A 9,959-nucleotide genomic window follows, 5' to 3' on the forward strand; every position below is an offset into this window, starting at 1 on the left:
GGCTCCAGTGAATTCGTAGTGTAAATACGCTTCCCCCCATAAATTCAGAAAACAAAAATTCAGAAACACATTTTTGCAGAAAACATTAGTCAGAACCCTTTTCTCGGAAATAAAAATTCAGAAATCAAAATTCTGAAGTCAAATTTCAGAAGTCAAAATTTAGGAAGTAATATAAACATATGTAAAAATTTGTGCAAAATTTTATGTTTTTTGCTGTTTGATTACTTTCTGATTTTTTTCTACTGAATTTTTTTTCAGCCTGGAAGGTGTCGAATTATGAAATATGTATAATATCACCAAATTTAGGGAAGTCCGTACAAATAATTCTATCGAAGGGTAGCACAACGTCATTCGAAGTGCGGTTGGGACACACCCTAACGGAAAAGCAAAAAAAAAAAAAATAAAGACTTCGACCAGCGTTTGTATAATATTGTAAAAGATAAACGCGAAAGGATTTAATTAATTACATGCTTGCCATTGCACACAATTTAAAATTTTAGATCATACTACTTTTTCTTTATATATAATTCTTCCAAATAAAAAAGGGTTTCTAAATTTTGAGAACAATTTAATGTTTTTTCTGTCGTCTGATTACTTTCAGAATTTTGACTTCTGAAATTTGATTTCTGAGTTTTGACCTCTTAGTTTTGTCCTTCTAAAAAAATGTATTTCTGGTGCCAGGTTGTATTATTTCCAAAATAATTGTTAAGAGGTGGTGGTGGTAGGGAATGGTGGCATCAATTTGCTTTGCTAGCGGGTAAGGCACTAGCATTATGGTGTCAACATCAGAATATTTAAGCTGCTACCCACCACTGGAAAAAAAACCGCGAAAAGCCCAAGGGAATCACAGACACGTATTAATACAAAAGTGTTTGTGTCCACTTCACTGAATGTGTGTGTGTGCAGAACAAAAAGGCCGAAAGCCAAAGAGCTGTCAAAAATGTTAACATAACTGCTAAATGAACGAGGGCAAATGGATCTGACAGAATTGCGATATTCCGCTCTTATTGTTTTATTCGTTTAATTTTTTGTTTCTTTTTTTTTTTTGTTTTTTAGCAATCTAGTGATTGCTGCCACATCTTGGTTAGTTGTTGGTGCGCCCTATCTGCGCTCATGTGCGTTGCCGGCATTGAGTCGACCACATCGAGCCACAGTATTACGAAACATGGGAAATTCAAAAATAAGCGCCTATAACACATAGCAATCAAAGAGGGTAACATGAAATTAAATAAAGCAAGTAACTGAATAAAAAAGAAGAGGCACAAAATTTACAAACGAACCCCATTCATACCACACGCGTGCTTTTATTGAATGGACAGAGCTGGCTTTAAAAGCAGCATAAACCCACTTACACATAATCGAATATGTTTGTCCTTTTACTGTTGTTTTGGCCATACAAACATGTGTTTTATACCACCGCAAAAACCAGCCAAATAATCAAGGCCGAGGGATTTGAGCTTTTCGGTGGTCTGGTTGGTATGGCGTGAAAGTGGACGATGGATTTGTGGAATAGTCTTTTAGTGCTATACATTTTAGTATTGCGATTGTTTTTTGCTTCCTTCTACTAGATTGCAGTTACCCCCCTATTTTTGTGTGTGTGCTTGTGACTGCGCATTAATTCAATCAGATAAATCTGCCAAAGGGCACGAATTATAATTTCCTCTTTCGCGGAATTAGCTGTCGACTAGTAAACTGGCTGGTGAAGTATTTACCTCTTGGCGGTTTGATTTCAATATAGCGAAACCTTCTAGCAACTGAACAAATGGGTTGAGGGGTTTGCTCTGTATTTCCGTGCACTCTTCAGGCTGTAAATGAGAATTGATAAATATAATGTGGATATGAATTAGACCGTTTCAAAAAAACTTTTGAACTTCCCATGCTTTAATTTAGGACGGTTTTCATAGCATAAGGCATAGCATAAGGCGACCCTAAAAAAGATTTGGGAAGTAGCGCGGTTAAGATAAAACACCGACCATCACGGGAATGATTTGATATAACCACATTTACTCTTATGGGTTATCCAACCTCCAACTACCGTAGCAAAATGGGAGTCGTCATTGCTTCGTCTGCTGAATATGCAGGATTCGCCAGGGGTAGGTATGGTTAACAATTGGGTTGGAGAAGCTATACTATATTGCAGCGTCCAAAAAGTCGTGTCTTTTGCTTGAATGCCAAGATGTTGTAATAAAATGCATCTATTTACAATTGTACTACTCTGGCCTTAAAATTGTATAGAGTATCTGTTGTATGGTGTATTTCTTATATTACTCCTTATTTTTCCGTATTTATGTCAACACGCATAAGGTTTACCTGAAAGCGTTATGTATACGGCTTATAGCCCACAAAGATACTTGCCGTCGTCAGCGCGTAGAGGTCAGTAAAACTTTCAAACAATTTCTTTCCATGCTTTTGCACCATATAGCAGGACATCCTTTAAATAAAATAAATGTAAGGCGCAATAAACTGCGAAGAGATTTTAGGCCGAGCTTCTCTTCCAACTTGCGTCGTGATCCTCTTGATTTTCCCTACAAATTGGCCGGACGGGACCTACATGTTTTATGTCGACTCCGAACGGCATCTGCAAGGCAGATGAGTTTTCACTGAGAGCTTTCCATAGCAGAAATACACTCGGAGCGCTTGCCAAACACTGACGAAGGGCGACACCGTTCAGAAACAATTTCTTATAATTGAAACCCTTATTTCTAAAATTTGGATGTTGCTTTGCCCGGGGTGTGAACCCAGGGCATACGGTGTGGTAGGCGGAGCACGCTACATCACACCACGGTGGCCGCCACATCCTTTAGAGTTGCCATATTATGGCTGCCAACAGAGGCGTGGTTGCTAAGGTGCATATGCGCTGACTCGTTGCTTGTTTACACCAGGTACTGCCTTTTGTTCCCACTCACCAATAAACCCATATGTTCCGCTTCTTTTTCCAATTTGGAGCAAGCAGAACTTACGGCTTGGGTATTCAGGCCGTTGATGTCAATTTCGTGAGAATACGTCAGTAATTGCACGCTCTTATAAAACAGTGTTTCGTGTCGAGGTCCTTCCCAATGCTGACTGAGCTGATGGTGTTGCCCAATGTCATTTTTAATAGCCATATAAGTTTACTTCAGATTTGGCGATATAAAGGCTGCACCTTCCCGTGCTGGTGAAGGCTGCTTCAAAGCCGCCAGGGAGTTGAGAGATGTATCTATTATTTTTTTTTTTTTTTTCCTCTGCGAAGACAGTCACCTTGTAGCGGTGCAGGGGCTTATGCCGATCGCATTTGATACTAATTGGTCAGATGGGAGCGGCGCAACCGCGCTCACCTGACAAATGTGGTCGAATGCTATCGGTAACCAGGAACTGTCACCTCCTAATCCAGGGTGTCATGCGTCACCGTGCCCATTGGACTGGTTTGCAGCCAGGAGGTTCACAACACCGGCTGTATTATAACGGCGCCTCTCCAACACCGGGCCACCTTGGGGAGTAATCATGGCCTTACCGCGTCAAGGGGCTCTGCCGCGGCGGACCAACCCAGTTCCCCATGTAAATAATTTGACAACAACGCTTGCCGCGTCAAGCACGTTGTCGTACGACAAAGATGGAAAACAAAGCAAATAAAAACAACAACAAAAAAAACAAACAACAACAGTAACGCAACAAAGAAGACGGGCTCCAAGAAGAGCAGCGGGCAAAGCAGCAGCAGGCCACGCAGGTACTCCAGGAAATTCCTGGAGAGCCTCTCGAGAGAGGAGGCAATGCTCTTTATAGAGCATATGAGGGACGAGGAATCTCCCTCCACCAGCGCTGGAGTGCGCAGAGAACCGGCTCTTAAACCCGTAAACCCTAAGGGCATTACAGAAACCCAAGGTAATCAAAGCGGGCCACAAGAGCATAGCAAGCAAAAGACGACGAAACCCGCGATCCCCAGAGGCATCTCGGCCACTGGTGAGCAGCGCGGGCATATCAAAAAAGGGGAGCAGGAGGGGCAGGCGTCTAAAAACAAACCCGCGAACCATGGAGGGCCCAGTACCACCATAGAGCAGCGCGGGCCCCCCGAGGAAAGAGATGCCACAACTAAGTGTAGCACCGACGGTACTTCCACACAAATGAGGGAAAGTAGCAAAGATAACCATGGCAGGCCCTCTAGGGAGCCAAGTAAACATGGGCGCTCACCGTCGAAGCAGGATTCTGGAAGCAGCTCACAAGGCAGCTGCGATAGGTCCCAGAAAAGGAGCGACCTCGAGCGGAACCGGGAAGAGTGGAAGCGGCCTAACAGAAGGCATAACAGGGGCAGGCAACCTGCACTACCACCACCGGGCAGACCAGGATCGCTAACAGATAAATGGCGCCTGGGACTAAGTGGGTCTGGGACAAAATGGTATCTCCGATACCTTGAGGAGGGCCTGTCGCCCAGGGACGCAAGAGCCAGGGCAGACAAGCACAGGCATAAACCAGCCCACGAGCACAGTACAGCGACCGCCGAACGGAGAAACAAAGTCGGAGGTAAAGAACAGCCAGCGGCAGCTGGCCAGCATACACCCGCTCCCGCTGGGAAGCGTAGGATCGGGCAGATCACACCGGAGGAGACTCCCAGTTCAAAGAGGCAACGGGCCCATGCTCCGCAGAACACGACAGCCAGGCGCCGGGAGGATTTGACCAGGGCGACTGGGGGACCCGCTGAAGCAGCGCCAAGACAGCAGAGCTACTCGGACGCCCTCAGGGGTACCCGAGTGGCTGTGCTGCCCAGGAACTACCCGGCGGATGCCCTAAGTCAAGAGGACCTGACAAATCTCCAGGAGCTAATTATGGATGGAGTGTTCAGGGGGTGTGGGCATGCTCTAGTATTTTTCGGGGTGTACTTCCGAGCAGGGCTCCTCCTTGTTGATTGCGAGGACGAGAAAACCGCAAGATGGCTCGAGGAAGTAGTGCCAACACTTGAGGGATGGACGGGGGCACAATTATGCACAAGGCGCGGGGATGACATACCGCCCACGCATAACGTGACAATGTTCCTCCCCAGAAGTGCGGACCGCCCCAGAGAATTTGCGATACGGCTCCTCGCTAATCAGAACGAGGGCCTTAAGACGCAGAGGTGGCGCGTTATTAACAGCAGCGCGGAAGAAACGGGCCTACGTCTAGACGTAGGCATAGATGAAGAATCCTACCAGCTCACACGTAGGAATGGATTCAAGCTGCATTACAGGTACGGCTTGATCCATGTAAGACCCTGGAGGCAGAAGCTACCAGGAAATAGTGAGCGGCAGGAAGACAAGGCGGTAGAGGACGCCGACATAGATAAGATGTCGGACGAAGACATGTCGGACGCGAGCACCGACACCATCAAGGCTCGTGAGACTACAAACTCTTCTACCGCAGCGAGTAATATCGAAGAGGTCGCGGAACAAGCGGACCAACAAATACCCACCACACAGGAGCTCATTGAGGGCTTGGACCTCCAAGAGCTGGCACTGGACAAGCGGGATGATAGCGAAAGCGGGCTGTCGGATTACGACGACCCGATGAGGCCGGCCGGGCCAAAATGACCGGCATAAGCATGCAGATAGCCCAGATCAACCTCCACCACGCCATTGCAGCTTCGGCTGTACTGGCGAGGAGGTTTGCCTCGGATGATCTGGGCATAGCCCTCATACAGGAACCTTGGGCATACAAGGGACAGGTGAGGGGCCTTAATGTAAGTAACAGTAGAGTAATTTGGGATCTCTCCCAGCAGAGACCTAGAGCATGTGTAATGCTTAAAGCAGATATTAACTATTTTTGCATTACAGAGTTTTTAAGTCGAGATCTGGTGGCGGTACAAATAAATGCGAAAGTCAACGGGGAGGACTCCAGCATTGTGCTAGCCGCAGCCTACTTCCCGGGGGACGACAACATGGTCCCCCCAGATAACGTACAGAAGCTGGTGGCTCACTGCAGAAGAGCGAAACTTCGTCTTATTATAGGAAGCGATGCAAACTCCCACAATACGGAATGGGGCAGCAGTGATACCAACCAAAGGGGTGAGTGTTTGCTAGAATATATAGCCAGCAATGATTTAAGTATATACAACGTCGGGAGTAAACCGACGTTTGTTACGAGAGCTAGGGCAGAAGTCCTTGATATAACGCTCGGCAACAACCTAACTGAGAATATGATCTCGAGATGGAGGGTCTCAGAAGAACCCTCCCTCTCGGACCACAGAATCATAAGGTTTGAGCTGGGCGCAGTATCGGGGCAAAGCAACCCCAGAAGAAATCCCAGGAAAACAGACTGGGACAGCTACAAAAGTATTATAGAAGCTAACATAGATAGCCTTAAGAGTAAAGGCAGAAGTACCAATTGTACCCAGTTGGAGAGCAGGGTGGAAAGGGCAAATCAAATAATGATAGACGCCTATAACTCCAGTTGCCGTGTCTCCTTGATTAAGGGTAAAAAGGCGACCCCCTGGTGGTCTTATGACCTGACGCTGCTTAGGAGAAAAGTCAGGAAACTCTTTAACGAGGCAAGGAGAACCGGCAACTGGGAGGAATACACCCAAAATCTAACTAAGTACAATAAGGAGATAAGAAAAGCAAAAATGGAAAGTTTTAGGAATTTCTGTGAGGGAATTTCCAGCACGCCTGCAGCGGCAAGGCTACACAAGGCCCTAGCCAAAGAGCAGAGACAGACAGACCTAGCAATTAGGCTCCCAGACGGTACCTATACCGAAACGGTGGAAGAGCGAGCTAAGGCCTTGCTGCAAGCGCATTTTCCTGAGGCCTCCCCGCAAGTACCGGAACCTGTGTTCCCCAGAGTTAAACCAACCCCATCAGACTGGCAACTAGCCAACTCCCTCTTTTGTGAGGCCAGAGTCAGATGGGCAGTGGAATCTTTTGAGAAATACAAATCTCCGGGGGTGGATGGCATCTACCCGGCGCTAATGCAGCAAGGGACACGGATCATCCCACATCTCGCCAGAATCATGAGAGATAGCCTGGCACTGGGATATATACCCATGATGTGGAGAAGAGCAAGAGTGGTATTTATACCAAAAGTAGGTAAAAAGGACTATTCACAAGCAAAGTCCTTCAGACCAATAAGTCTAACCTCCTTTGTCTTGAAGGCAATGGAAAAGATAATAGACCAAGAAATCAGGTCGAACGCCCTCAAGAGCTGGCCCTTACATTATAGCCAGCATGCCTACAGAGCGGGTAGGTCCACGGACACAGCTCTGTACCAGTTAACGTCTGAAATACAGAGGGCGTTCGAAACAGGGGAAACAGTGCTTTGCGCTTTCCTTGATATTGAGGGTGCCTTTGACAACACATCTCACGAAAGCGTAAACATAGCACTGCAGAGAAGAGGAGTTCAGTTGCCTATCCAGAGATGGATTGACAGTCTACTCCGTACAAGAATCGCTGAAGCTCAAGTAGGCAGCAGCGCAGTTAAGGTTATTACCACGAGAGGGTGCCCCCAGGGAGGTGTCCTGTCACCCCTTTTGTGGAGCCTAGTAGTGGATGAACTCCTGCAAAGGCTATCAGACAGTGGCATAAGATGCCAAGGATATGCTGACGACATCGTCATAATTGCGAGGGGTAAATTCGAGAGTACGCTCTGTGACATAATACAAAGAGCATTGAATATTACAAGGGAGTGGTGCGCCAATGTGGGCCTTAACATCAACCCATCTAAGACAACCATCATCCCCTTCACCAGAAGAAGGGTCCTACCAGCCCTGAGAGCAATAACAATAGATGGCGTGGAACTAGAATATGGAACCGCAGTGAAATACTTGGGGATCATTTTTGACACCAAGCTCTTATGGAGACAACACTTCGACTCCATGAAGACTAGGGCCACGAGGTCCATCATGGTATGCAAACGTCTAGCAGGCAAATCATGGGGCTGTAGCCCACACGTGCTAAGATGGATGTATACCATGATAGTAAAACCTATGATAACATATGGCTCAATAGCCTGGGCATCGAGAACAACTCGGGCAACGACGAGGCAAGCACTGTCAAAACTTCAGCGACTGGCATGTGTGTGCATCACGGGAGCTATGCGCACATGCCCCACAACAGCGCTGGAGGCTATCCTCGATCTGACCCCGCTGCATATATCGATAGAGCAATCAGCCAAGCGAGCCCTCCTTAATATCGTTAAGGAGGGCTCGGGCAAAGGTAAAGTCATATCGTCCCGGAACATAGAGGAATTGAGAGAGAAGATCCCAATCTCTCAACTCCCGAGGGATGACATCCTCAGGCACATAGTATATGAGAAAAGATATAAAGTAGAACTGGGAGACAAGGGTACGTGGGAAGAAAGCAGAATTGAGAGCATTCAGCAGCTAAACAGTATAGTATGGTATACCGATGGCTCGAAGACCCCAGAGGGGATTGGATCTGGAGTCTTTGGACCCAGAGCCAAAATATCAATACCCCTGGGAGCATACCCGAGCATTTTTCAAGCAGAGGTATTTGCCATAAGCCAGTGCGCGGACCTGAACCTTCAGCGAAAATACTCCAATGAGAAAATTGCCATACTCAGTGACAGCCAGGCCGCCCTCAAGGCCATCTCAGCATTTGAAATAAAATCAGCGCTAGTCCTTGAGTGTGTGGAAAAGCTGAACCAACTAGGAGCACACAATGAATTACTGTTGGCCTGGGTTCCAGGCCACAGGGGAGTCGAGGGAAACGAGCAGGCGGACAGCCTGGCCAGAGAGGCAGCAACGGTACGACCTATTGGTCCTGAGCCATTCCTGCCAGTGGGCCCGCAGGAAATTAGGGGGCATCTATTGGCAGAAGAAAAGGAAAAGAGGGAAGAACACTGGCGTAATATGCCAGGCCTAAGACAATCTAAGCTACTGTTAGGGGGTTATTGCACAACTCGATACAGGGCATTTATAGGCCTCTCGAAAAATAACCTAAGAACTCTAACAGCAATTCTTACAGGACACTGCAGACTGAACAGCCACATGCAAAAGCTGGGTATAATATCAAACAACACATGCCGATTTTGTGACAGATCAGCGGAGACGGCGGACCATGTCCTCCTGGAGTGCGATGCAATCTCAAGACGTAGAGCTAAGTTTATGGGCTCACCATGGCCAGAGCATACTCACATCAAATCCCTCAAGCCAGGTGAACTGCTAGGGTTCATCAGAGATGTCGGCTTGGATGAGGTGTTGTGAAGCAGATGAGGGCACAATAGACCAGTGGTCGCAGTGCGATCCTCAAATAACTATCTATCTATCTATCTATTATTTTTTTCGTTGTTTGTTTTTTTTACAAAATTGTGCGTATAGTGAAAATCTGGTCGATGGTAGATTTAACGTGGTCAGGCGCGCACAGATGAGGTCCAATCAACCGATTCACGGTGGGCTTTAATAATTCGCACAATAGGCAAAATAGGGCCTTATATACGATATTAAGAAGGGTGATTCCATGAAAGTTAGCGCAGCTTTCAGCATCCTCCTTCTAGTAGACTGCGCAAATAAAGCTTAGGTTCCAGTCTACAAGCATGAACTCGTCCCAAGATAATTTCAAAGAAGCTGATAAACACATCTTATCAACTCGTCGCCCCGTAGACAATTCGTCAACGCCCGCGGCGTAGTTTTTTTTAAAATCTAGTTATTGATCTTCTGACTTATACTAACTCCATCATTATCGATTAAGGTCTCGCACTCAACTTCACTGAGCGGTACATCGCTGTATCCACTTAAGTAGCAGGACAGAAAATTTTTCCCTCCATAAGGTCGCCGTCTTTGATCTTACTGGATCTTTACCCTTTCATGAAAAGGAAATGGTATATTAGCCTTGTCACGAATCTCAAAATTGTAAGTCCGTATAGAAAAATAGATAGACCCACCAATAAGTATACCGAAATGATCAGGACGAAGAGCTGAGTTGATTTAGCCATTTAGCCGTCTGTAATTTTGTATGCAAAATAGTCCCTCAATTTTTGGGATATCTTGATAAAATTTGGTGAGC

At 46.5% G+C, this 9,959-nt stretch overlaps 1 long non-coding RNA gene across 1 annotated transcript; it reads left to right on the forward strand.

Annotated features, from left to right (window-relative positions):
- The first annotated feature begins 5,260 nt into the window (after window positions 1-5,260).
- LOC137242171 (uncharacterized) lies at window positions 5,261-9,166 on the forward strand. Its single transcript, XR_010950106.1, has 3 exons — window positions 5,261-5,683; window positions 5,778-6,008; window positions 8,922-9,166. It is a non-coding gene; the product is annotated as an uncharacterized lncRNA (long non-coding RNA).
- Window positions 9,167-9,959: the final 793 nt, after the last annotated feature.

This window comes from Eurosta solidaginis, chromosome 2 (genome assembly GCF_040869045.1).
Source record: "Eurosta solidaginis isolate ZX-2024a chromosome 2, ASM4086904v1, whole genome shotgun sequence".
NCBI lineage: Eukaryota > Metazoa > Arthropoda > Insecta > Diptera > Tephritidae > Eurosta > Eurosta solidaginis.